Source organism: Chenopodium album, chromosome 3 (assembly GCF_948465745.1).
Source record: "Chenopodium album chromosome 3, dcCheAlbu1.1, whole genome shotgun sequence".
In the NCBI taxonomy this organism is placed as follows: Eukaryota; Viridiplantae; Streptophyta; class Magnoliopsida; order Caryophyllales; family Amaranthaceae; genus Chenopodium; species Chenopodium album.
Window position 1 is genome coordinate 23,866,869 of NC_137836.1, and position 13,171 is coordinate 23,880,039.

Consider the following 13,171-nt stretch of genomic DNA (forward strand, 5'->3'; position numbering starts at 1 on the left):
TAGGTTTGGATATGATGCAAAGCTGCCAAGCGTTTTTCGTCAAGTAAGACTAATTCATTCATCATATCTTGCCCTAATCCAGTCGACTTCATCTAGTTGGATTTCCAACGCGGTTCGGATAGAAGGGATTTCGAGCTCTATTGGTTGTACATCTTCAACTCCATAGACCAAAGAGAAAGGGGTAGCCCCCGTTGATGTATGAACAGAGGTTTGAAAACCCCAAAGGGAGAAATATAGCTTACTTGGCCAATCTTTGTAATTTTTCGTCATCTTTTCGATGATAGTTTTCACATTTTTGTTGGCCGATTCGACCGCACCATTTGTTTGTGGCCTGTAGGGTGCTCATCTGTGATGCTTGACATGATATTTCTGTAATAATTCCGCGCATTCGGCTTGGAAATGTCTTCCATTATCACTGATCATCTCATGAGGTACCCCATAGCGGCATATGATATTTTTCTCAATGAATTGAGCTACGTGTTTCGCCGTTAACTTAGCATATGAGGCAGCTTCGACCCATTTGGTGAAATAATCGATTGCTACGAGGATGTAAATTGTCCTGGTGGCGTTATCTTTCCAATGATGTCGATACCCCAAGTATAGAAAGGCCATGGAGAGGTATATGTATAGAGAAGTGAAGGTGGAACGTGATGTAAATTTGCATAAACTTGACATTTCATACATTTCTTGACATATTCGTGACAATCTCTTTCCATGGTAGTCCAATAATAACCTTGTCATTGAATCTTCTAGACTAACATCTTAGCATTCATATGCGTTCCACATATGCCGGCATGAAGATTTTCCATGGTTTTGTGTGCTTCTTTCTTGGCTATGCATAAGAGATTTCTTCCTACTGTAGTCCTTTTGTGGAGTTCTCCCCTGATAAGCACATACTGTGACGCCAGGAGTCTCAAAGCACGGCGTGCCCTTTTATTAGTATTAGGAGGGTATTCTCCTCTTGTCACGTAGTTAAGGATATCTGTATATCATGGCTCTTCATCTTCTTCTTGCGATTCTTGTTCATCATCAAGTGCGTTAACATAAGCCGGTTGATATCTTCTTTCTATGGTAAACGACATTCTCATTGTATCCGTTGGAATTTGCACCATTGATGCTAATTTAGCTAGTGCGTCGGCGAACTGGTTTTCTTCTCTAGGTAAGTACGTATATTCCACTTCATCTAGTTGCTCCGTGAGAGTTTCTAAATGAGCTTGATACGTAGCGAGACTTTCACTTCTCACTTTCCATCTCTTGGAGATCTGGTTAATGATTAGTTAAGAATCACCGTAGATTCTAAGCTTCTTGATTCCCAAGGCCACAGTTGTTTCTAATCCCAAAATACATGCTTCATATTCTGCGGCATTGCTGGTGACATAAAAGTCAAGCTTCATGGAAATTGGGATATGCTCTTCATTGGGTGATACAAGCAAGACTCCTACACCACAACCTTTTTGGTTTGAAGCTCCATCGAAATAGAGCGTCCAGCTATCATCTTCGGTCATGAGTAAATCTTCGTCAGAGAAATCATATTCATCTTCTTCTTTTTTTCAACTTCTTCTAGCGGAAAATCTGCTAAGAAGTTAGAAACCGCAGAACCTTTGATGGCTTTTTGTGGTACATATTTCAAGTCAAACTGAGCAAGATTGACTATCCACCTTGATAATCTTCCATTGATTGTTGCTTTTTCGAACAAGTATTTGAGAGGATCCATCTTGGATACGACATGCACTGTATGAGTGAGCATGTAATGTCTTAGTTTCTGTGCGGCCCACACAATTTAGAGACATAACTTTTTAAGCAGTGTGTATCGTGTCTCATATCCTTGAAGTTTCTTGCTCAAATAGTAAATTGCATTCTCCTTGCTCTCGATCTCTTGTGCTAGCATTGCTCTCATCGTTTCTCTTGTGACCGTAAGGTAGAGCCGAAGAGGAAAGTCAGGTATTGCTGGTGCTAGCACAGGTCGGTTTGCCAGGTATTCTTTGATTTTGTCGAAAGATTTTTGGCAATCATCTTCCCATGTGACTGGGACATTTTTCTTAAGCTTCTTGAATATAGGTTCACATATCGCCGTGTGTTTTAATATAAACCCACTTATATATTGCAACCTTCCAATGAAACCTCAAATTTCCTTCTTATTCTTGGGCGGTGGCATGGCCATGATCGCTCTGACTTTTGTGGGATCTATTTCAATCCCTCGAGAACTGATCACATATCCAAGTAATTTGCCTGACGTGACACTGAATGCACACTTTGCTGGATTTAATCTCATGTTGTACTTACGGAGTCTTTCAAAGAACTTGCGAAGTGCAATGATGTGGCCTGGGCGATCTTTAGACTTAACGATCATATCATCGACATAGACCTCCACCTCTTTGTGCATCATATCATGTAACAATGTTGTGGCTGCTCTTTGGTAGGTGGCACCCGCGTTTTTCAACCCGAATGGCATTACCGTATAGCAATATGCATGTACCCCATTGTGTGATGAATGTGGTTTTCTCCATATCTTCTCCAGCCATTAATACTTGATTATATCCGGCGTAGCCGTCCATGAACGATAGGAGTACATGGTTTGCTTTGTTATCAACCAGAATGTCAATGTGAGGTAGAGGGAACCCATCTTTCGGGCTTGCCTTATTGAGGTCCCTGTAATCAACACACATTCTGACCCTTCCATCCTTCTTTGGAACTGGAACCACATTTTCTATCCACTCTGGATACTTGGATACTTTGATGAAACCTGCGGCCAATTGCTTTCTGATTTCTTCTTTGATTTTTAGAGCCACATCCGGTTTCATACGGCACAGATTTTGTTTGACATGCTTCATACCTGGAATGAGTGGTATCGTATGTTGAGCTATATCCCTGTCAATTCCTGGCATATCTTGGTATGACCAAGAAAATACATCAACAAATTCACTAAGCAAGTTAATTAGCTCTTTGCGTTCATCTTGACTTAGTGTTAATCCAATTTTTTCTTATTTAATAGTCGTATCATTGGAAATATTAATTGTTTCTGTATCTTCGATAACTGCCGTTTTATTTTCGTATTCTTCCATTGCTTTTATTATTTCTTTGTCATTTTTATCATTATAAAAGCAATATTGATCAGCGTTAGGGGAATGACACGCATCGTAAGCAAAGGTATTCATTTTATTGAATTCATCGGTCAATACATCAAGAGGGGCAAGGTCAGTTGTGGCCTCACCGGAAAGAGAAGACTCAACAAAAGACTCGGGATTGGACTCTATAGCAGAAAGAGGGTCGGCCTTAGGTCCTAAAGACTCGTCTACAGACTTAGACTCAGACTTGGACTCGGACCCAGGCGACTCAGACTCATCGAACATAGGACCTTCGCCAGCGGTTTTTTTCCAACTTCTCTCCGCTTGGCGTAGTGATCTTCACTGTCTTGCGCTATCCCTTTGAAATATTATAATCTTGGACGATTAAATCGGAGGGGTCAAAATCCTTGCTTGATATAACAGCTTGAATGAGCTCGGAATTATCATTGCAGACAGGCTTGGATTCATTCTTCTGATCTAGTCCAAAAAGAAGGTTAATGCTTAGATCATTATAGCTTGGGCTAGCTGGTTTCTCAGTTGTGAAGAGCTCTTTGCCTTCATCGACAAAGTCACAATCGAGGAATATCTCGAATCCTAGTTCACACATCCCATCGTGGACGAAAAGCTCAGTGAATTCATAGCATGGGAAGTCTTCCCCTTCTTTGATGTATTGGCCATTGAGGGTGAATGGATATGGATCCATGGCCATTTCTGTCTTCATGATTCGAGCGTTATTGTGAGCCTTCATTTTCAAGAGGGCTTGTTTCACATCATCTTTTGTTGGCTTGAATCCCAAGCAAAAGTTATCTTTCTTGAGTGCACCAGGATGGCCCCAAAGTTCAGCCATTTTCTTTTTGAGTCAGAGGGTCATTCCAGGGAAATGCCCTTGCTTCTTCATAATGGCATTAATATTGGTGTTTGAATAGGGATCGAAGTCGAGATGACACTTCTCCTCTTCTTCGCTCATGGGAACATCATCGAGTGAAAACCCCCAAAGATCTTCATCTTCTTCGTCATGTTCGACATGGATGATAGGAGTGTTGATAACTTGAATGCGCATGGGAGAGGCATCAATGGTAATTGGAACCCCTCCAACTATGGCTTTCACTTTCTGGTGCAACGACGATGGGATCGCCTTTAGCTCATGAAGCCAAGGACGTCCTAACAACAGATTAAAAGAGGCCTTAATGTCCACCACCTGAAACTTGGTGCGACGTTCAATGGCCCTAGTAGTTATGTTTAGTATGATAGTACCCACGGCTTGACGACGAGTATAATCATAAGCGCGAAACCTTTGATTAGAGGGAGTCACTTCTTCATTCTTTGTTCCCAACTTCTTTGTAGTGCGGAGTGGGCATACATTGATTTCATAGCCATTATCAACCAGGCTCATAGGAACATTCATCTTCCTACACACCACAGTGAGGTGTAAGGCCTTGTTATGTTGGTCCCCTTCTGGGGGCAGATACTTGTCAGATAAAGAAAACAAATTGCTAGTACTTGGAAATTTAGTAGTGAGAAAGTTGACCAGTCCTTGAGGAGTCATATCATCATCAACTCCTATTTTTACCAGCGCATTCATCACAACCTTTCGATTCTCATGAGAGGTGGCCAAAAGCTTCCATACATTCATTTCCACCTTGGTCTTTCGTAATTGTTTGACCACATCGTTTTTCATAGGATCGATGGGATCAACTATTGGTTGTGATCACGGTGGAGGTGGAGGTGGACTAGGTTGTTGCAACCGTCCACTTCTGGTGAGAACCTTAACCTCAAGGTCTCCCAAAACATCTTCACTTGTGCCAAGAGACGAACAGGCTATATCCTTGAGATAGACGTCTTCATCGTCACTATCCCAAATTCCATTCACTTCTTCATAGCTCGAGACAAATACCAATTCCGGCAAAGGTTCATTGACAGGTTGAATGAGTATTGACGGATCAAAGGAGACTTCATCTCCCATGATAGCCAAAGCATCAGAAAGAGGACCTGTTTGAATGTTAGTCTTCTTGCCCCCTGGAGGACAGGAAGTTGATTAGCATCAGTTAGGTCTTGGATCGCATCCTTCAACCTCCAACACTTCTCAGTATTATGAATCTTGCCTTGATGAAACTTGCAATAAGAATTGGGGTCATAGCTAGCGGTTCTATTTTTTGGTCGAGGTTCTTCAAACGGTCCGATTGGCATAATCAAATCCTTGACCATGCAAACGGCCAAAAACAGCGTCACAAGTCATTCCTAAAGGCGTGTAAACCCTCCTTTTCCTTTGGAATCTTTGAGGAGGAGCATTAAGGGTCAACACATTATTGATATTGATATTGTTGGTAGCATTATTGGGCTTGTAAGACGAAGAAGAAGGAGTGTCGTTCTTCCTGTTTTTCTAAGTGCTGTTATTATTGTTGCTACCAGCAGTCTTCATCAGTTCATCCTCGATATTCATTTTAATATCGTATACAGCTTCGAAGGTACTCAGAGGCAGAAACTTTAAGTGTTGCTTATACTTATGAGTCAAATTGGCAATGAACAAGCAAACCATCTCTTTTTCCTTAGGGGGATCCACTAAGAGCGCAACTGTTTCCCTCCATTTGCTTAAGTAAGTGGGAAGCCTTCATTCTCTTTCTGTTTGAGATTGGAGAGTTCACGTTCAGAATCTTGGCCTGAATGTTACACTTGTAACGATTCATGAAGCTTTCAGCAACATCCTCCTAGGTCGCAACATGTTTGGATTCCAAAGAGTAGAACCATTGTTGACAGGCGTGCTCTAAGGAAAGAGGGAACAACGTAGGGAAGAATGTCATATCTACTCCCTTAAGAGCCATGGTTGCAGAAAAAGCCTTCAAATGGAAAAGCGGATTATGAGTAGGCTTGAACTTGGGAATGTTAGCAGTGGAAAACTTCTCAAGAAGCTTGTCCCTTATGGACGAAGAGGCGACAGGTTGCTCCACATAAGTTAATTCTTCAGAAATCTTACTCATCTGTTCCTTAATCTTGTCCATTGCAGCGGCAGTGACATTGTGCTGATTGTCTTGCTCTACCATGTTGACTCTAGTGGTGAGTGTTTGCATCATGTTAGACAACATTTAAATTGTCCTGTTGATGTTCTCGATATCTTCCTTAGTAGCCATTAGTTGAAAGTAGACTAGAGACGGATCTTAAAGAGATGATTGTGGTGGTTTCCTTGTACGCCTCTTTTGTATAAGAGGTTGTTGAGGTATTGACTCGAACCGTAACAATCTACCCATGCTTCTTAACCAAGTGCAGTGACACCGAAACAAACACACCTTTAATATCCCAACTTAACCTTAACCCATCCGGAAAAAATAAAAACTTGAAATTCTATTTATTTGTTTTTAAAAAAAATAATATATGGGAGGATACCATTCGACTTACTACGAAAAAAACGACACAAAAAAAAGACTACCTTAAAATACGGTCATGAAATGGTGCACGACGAACGAAAAAAGTGTGTGAACACGACATGTGAGTGATTAAGTGAGGTTATGGACGCGTGTTATGACCGTACAGCTAGACATGACACCAAACTGGACACATAAACCGCATACGTACGCACAAAAACCAAAAAAAGACTGACGGGACACTATTCCTGGGCACCGTGTCACGGTGATGAATGTCGTGACACGGTGCAGTCTACCGTCAGACGGTAAAAAGCGCCATGTCACGACACTGTTCACCGTGGCGCGACAGGAATTGTCGTTACACGGTGCTCAGTTCCAAGTCTTTTTTGTGAGTTTTTCCAGATTTTAGTTGATTTTAGGTCCGTACAAACAAACCATGTAGCATTTAGTCAAGATGATGTAAAAAAAGTTCGCAACCTAGGGTCAAGATCCATGTTTAACTATTGGTCAAGATTTGGGTGTCAAAAGGGTACCTTGGTTAAGAGTTTGGACGCGTTAGCAAGGCAGCCTCCCTTGAGGGTGTACGCCAACGGGCGGCTCCGCGAGTTCGTGATGAAATCGAACTCGACTCCATGGTTTGGGTGGATTTAATAACTCGGATGAACCCTTATTTCCATGAGCGTTTTTAGGTTGATAGAGCTTAAATCTCCCGGGGCTAAGACGTATGTAGAACACACACGTTTTTTCAGAAAAATCAAAGGAAGTTGACTGTGAGAAGAGAAAACAAGCCACCAAACTGATTTTAGGACTGCCGTGACAAGGTAGAAATTCCCGTGTAACGGTACTGCACACCGTCAAACGGTGTACTGCACCGTGACACGGCAGATTCTGTCGTGGCACGGCAGTCAGAAAATCTGACTGGTGCCCTATTTTCCTTCGTACGCAATCAAGTTATTCAATTTTTCCTACGAGACAGACCTAAATGCGACGTTAAAACGTCTATGATTATGCAAAAATGCCAAATTAATCACAGGAATATTTTTCAAGAATATTCAAGTCTCATCCACTCATCTTAATTAAAAACCGATCACTCAAATCGATAAATAACCAAGAATCCTCCCAGTGGAGTCGCCAAATTATAGGCGTCGTTCGAAGTGCGCCTACGTTAAAGCATGTGTGAATATGCTAGGCACTCATAGGATGTGGGAATTGACATAATACGATTAGGGACAAGGAAAGTAGGGAGCCGCCAACAAGTTTTTAAGGAACTTGTAAACCGTTCACGGATCATAAAAGGCAACCACGATAAAGGGACAACGAAAGGAAACAACGATTGACCCGTGAAGGTTACACCCCATTCATAATCCATGAGATTACCAACTACATATGGTTCGGAACCACAAAAGGAGGATCGGGGATGATGGTACAAAGTGAGTCATGGAGTCACATTCGCCCGTATTGGCCTCTACTCGATTCTTATAGTGAAAAGTGATTCATGCGATCTCAAAGGCATACAAACAAAAATTCAATTTGCTCCAACCTATTATTATGCTAAATTGGTTGAATATTAATGCAACATATAATTCTAAAATATTTGTGATCACTTGATTAAATAACAAGATTAAAAGGATCCTAAACCGGTTTTCCAAATTATCTTATTAGTAGTGATTTTCAATTACATATTTCCTTTAACATGCAATATGGTGATCATAAAAAATATGATAGAATAAACATTATTATTGGCAGCAATTAAACAATAATTCCAACAATATAAAATCGTTAGAAAAATAATACAAATAAAAGGAACATAATTCTTACTTTGATTTTGTTTGCTTGCAACTAAAAAATAATAAACGAGTTAGTAACTTCAAGGAAATAATAATACAATAACAATTAAATTAAATTAAATAGAACTGATTTGGGGTCAAACCCTCAAACAGTTCTACCTTTCACGCCTTGGCTTAAGGACAGAACCACGAGTAAAGTATGGACTCCTTGGAGTGCTTGAAGAAGGAATTTTGAAAGAAGAAGGGTAGGCTAGTGTTTAGGCTAGAGCATAGAAGAGATAAAAATAGAGAATTAATTCATGCCCCGTACATCAGAAATGAGGGGGTATTTTATAGAAAAAATGTGCTAAGGGAACACACGGAACCCTGAAATGATAAAAACCCCAAAAAAGTATACCGCAACACGGAAAAGTGTACCGTGACACGGGAAATCCCACCGTCAAACGGGAAACATTCCCGTGACACGGTGTACTTTTGTGTGACGCGGGAAATATTTAGTGAACGGGGGAGAAAACGCGTTAAGGGTTTACCCGGCAAGGACACGGAAACCTCCGTGTCACAGCAGGTGTCCTGTGTCACGGGAAACCCCACCGTTAGACAGAAAAGTTTCCCGTGACACGGTGGACTGTTGCCGTGACGTGGAAGTTTTCAGTCCGCTTTTCCGTCTAAATTCCTTTTTAACCCTAATTTCGTTAAGCATTTTTAGTGCCGATTGATAATTTCGGGCCATTTCTGTTTTTATTATTATTTGGGCTAAAACAAGAAAATAAAATAAATAAAAAGTTTGGGCCAAAATAAACAATAAAATAAAAAAAGGTTTGGGCTAAAATTAAATAATAAAAACAATAAAAAAGGTTTTGGCTGGAATAAAAAAACTATGTTTTGACCTAACATTAAGACTGATCCATGGACTATTCAAAAATTGAATTTAATTAAAAACGATTTTTTAAGCACTCTCGGGATTAAATACTGAACCCGACCAATAATGGCGGTAAAAGGTTGTTCATCATCGGGTTTGGTTTTGGGGAGACATTTTTAGTTGTCTACACCAACCAAACGAGGGTAGTGGTGGGCTACACCAAAGCGAGGCATCACTACCTCTCCTAGGAGCGTAAGGCATAACGGGTATGCAAGTTATTTTTGGTTGTACTCAACGATATGATTGATGGAGTCCTAACATGTTGTGGCAAAGTGAATAAATTGTTGAGAGAGCATTAGATGCGACGATTTATTTAACCAAAAGTGGCTTGGAGCCATTAGCAAAGCGTTGCTTACCTTAGGAGATTGAGTGTTAAGACAAGCCAAAGCATGCTTAACCACTCTTTGCTTCTTCGGATCTTGGAATCGACTTATTCTCACTCAAATTGGGGACAACCTTTAAATGTGTAAATAAGACGTTTTAAATAAGTTTGATTAAAACTTCATGAATTCAATCTTATGTTAGTATTATGAATGGTTTTTTGTTTCAAAATTCTTTCAAATTTAGAATCATGTCTTCAACTATCGACAACAATCTTATGTTCCCAGAACTTCCCGAGAAGTTATCATTTAGCTTGAATTTGGTAAACTTCTAGGAATGGGAAGAGGAACTCCGTTTGACCCTCCGTAATTGCTACCTAGAGCATATCTTGGATACTCCCATCCCGAAAGGGATTATGAGCGATATGGCTCATGAGGAGTGGAGTTATGATTGCAAGAGAGTCTCTCGACTCATGGAAAACTCCATTCCGGAACAGTGGAAGAAGAAATTCTCCAACTACCTTCCGGATGTACTTATCAAGGCTCTAGAAGATGTAATCAATTTGAGGGTAACAAAGAGCGATAAGGGAAACTATGATGGACTCGTGGAAGAAGTGACTAGGTCATTGTCTAACATGAGGATCCAGCCACCGCAAGATGGATGTCTTAGCAAAGAAAGGAAAGAAGTATGGGCTAGGGTCTATAGTGCAAGACTTAGACCCGGGATGCCACTTCAAGCGCATGTGCAAAAGATGACATGGTTATTTAACCATCTGGAACTTATTGGTAAACCGGTGGAGGATGAGCAAGCAACTCATATGCTTTTAAGCTCACTCCACTCGGGATACGTTGCAATTAAGATGCGACTTACCAACAATCGGAACAAACTATCCTACAAGGATGTTGTCCAAGAGCTCCAGAAAACTTATTCTTGCAAGGCGGCTAAGTTTGCTATAAGGCTCAAGAAAAAGGAGTTCAAAAACAAGGCAAAGATGTGCTGCTTCTATTATAGTAAGCAAGGCCACTACAAAAGGGAATGTAGCGAGTATCTGGAAGATGAGGCAAGAGGAAAGAAAGCCTCAATCTCAGGTATCATCTAGACACTTGAAAATAAGCAATTTATAAGGTATTAGATGCCGGAAAATTGACTCATTTTATGCTCTTATTTCAAGAACGGAATAAGAGGTGTTTTTCAAGTGGTCATGAGTACACAAATGGAAGATGAAGAAAATATATCCAAAGAAAGCTTGTAATATCATTTATTTTGTCTAAATTCTAAAACTTGTTAAGTTTTATCTACCATACTTTGATCTTGCGATGTTGGACGTCATTTTAACCTTGATCACAAGACCTTTTGTTTAAATGTCTTGTTTATATGGAAATTACACCTTTTTGTGTATTTAGAAAAAAATTGTTTATGATATTAACAAAAGAGCTAAGACCATGGAGTCAAACCAAACTTACCTGTGGCATTGTCGTCTTGGCCACATTAACATCAAACGCATCAAGAGACTTCTACAGGAAGGTGTTCTTGACTCTTTTGATTTAGAATCGTTTGAGAACTGCGAGGGATGTTTATTAGGCAAGATGATTAAGCAACCATTCTCCAAGTTGGGAAAAGGGCAGGAGACATATTAGGTCTAATACACACTGATGTGTGTGGACCAATGAGCTCCACCACAAGAAATGGACACTGATATTTTATCACCTTCACGGATGACTATAGTATATATGGTTATGTCTATCTAATGTAGCATAAATCTGAATCGTTTGAAAAGTTCAAAGAATTTCATAGTGAAGTTGAAAATCAGCTTGGCAAGAAAATCAAAGCCCTTCGATCGGATCAAGGTGGTGAATACTTGAGGCAAGAATTCGATGACCATCTGAAAGAAAAGGGTATACTTTAAGCATTGACACCTCTAGGAATCCACAATGGAACGGAGTAGCCGAAATGAGAAATCGAATCTTGTTAGACATGGTACGATCAACAATGGGTCTTAGTGATCTTCCTATCTTTTTCTAGGGACACACATTTCTAACTACGACACTAACACTTAACCGTGCACCATCAAAAGCTGTAGAAAAGACTCCATATGAATTATGGACAAAGTAACCTCCTAGGTTGTATTTTATAAAGATATGGGGTATGCGAAGCATATGTCAAGAAATTGATTTCTGACAAATTTCATACCAAATCTGACAAGGTTTACTTTGTGGGCTACCCAAAAAAAACCAAAGGGTATTACTTCTACAACAAATCGGAAAACAAAGAGTTTGTTACTTGCGATGGTGTCTTTTTAGAGAAGGAACACCTTTCCAAAATGACAAGTGGGAGGAAAATTGAACTCGACGAAGTTTGTGAGGATGAGAAATAAAATCAGAATGACAGTCAAAGTGCTCAAACAACATCTGTTGACGCAGGTCAAAATGATAAAAATGTGCAAAGTCAAACCGACAATACAAATGCTCAATCCATTACCCTACGTAGGTCTCAGCGGCCGAGATCTCAACCTGATAGATATCTTGGTTTAGTATTAACCGAGATCTCAGAGGACATCCTGATTATGGATGGAGATGAACCGGCAACCTACAAGCAAGCGATGGCAATCACCGACTCTGCTAAATGGCATGAGGCCATGAGATCTAAAATGGATTCCATGTTTGAAAATCAAGTCTGGGACTTGGTTGACTTACCCGAAGGTTATACACCTATCGGATGTAAGTGGATTTTCAAGATGAAAACCGATAAACATGGAAATGTATTCATTTACATAGCTAGAGTGGTGGCAAAAGGTTACAGACAAGTTCATGGTATTGATTACGATGAAACCTTTTCACCAGTCGCAATGCTTAAATCCGTTCGGATCCTCCTAGCGATTGCTGCATATTATAACTATGAAATATGGCAAATGGACGTCAAAATCGCTTTCCTAAATTGTACTTTGGAAGAAACCGTGTACATGACAGAGCCTGAAAGTTTTGTCAACCAAAACAATGTTGGGAAGGTTTGTAAGCTTAAGAAGTTCATTTATGGACTAAAGCAAGCTAGCAGAAGTTGGAATATGCGATTCGATGAAGCCATCAATAAGTTTGGTTTAATTAAGAATCCAGATGAATCTTGTGTTTACAAGAAGGTCAGTTGGAGTGACATCGCCTTCTTAGTCTTATATGTCGATGACATATTACTCATTGGAAACAGCATTCCGTTGTTAGAGTCTGGAAAGGCCTGGCTTGGAAAATGCTTCTCAATGAAAGACTTAGGAGAGGCTCAGTACATCCTATGCATCAAGATCTATAGGGATAGATCAAAAAGGATGATTAGATTGAGTGAAAGTGCTTATATTGATAAGGTACTCACTCGATATCGCATGGAGGAGGCCAAGAGAGGTCACCTGTCAATGTCATATGGCATAATCCTAAACAAGAAGCAGTGTCCACAGACACCTGATGAGCAGGAAAGAATGAATCTGATTCCATATGCTTCTCTTATTGGATTGATCATGTATGCCATGATATGTACCAGGCCAGATGTATCGTATGCCTTGAGTGCTACGAGCCGTTATCAATAAGATCCAGAAGAAGCCCATTGGACTGCGGCCAAGAATATCCTAAAGTACATGAAAAGGAACAAGGTTAAATTCCTTGTGTATGGTGGTTAAGAGGAATTACTTGTGGAAGGTTATATCGACGCAAGCTTCTAGACAGACAAAGACGATTTCGAATT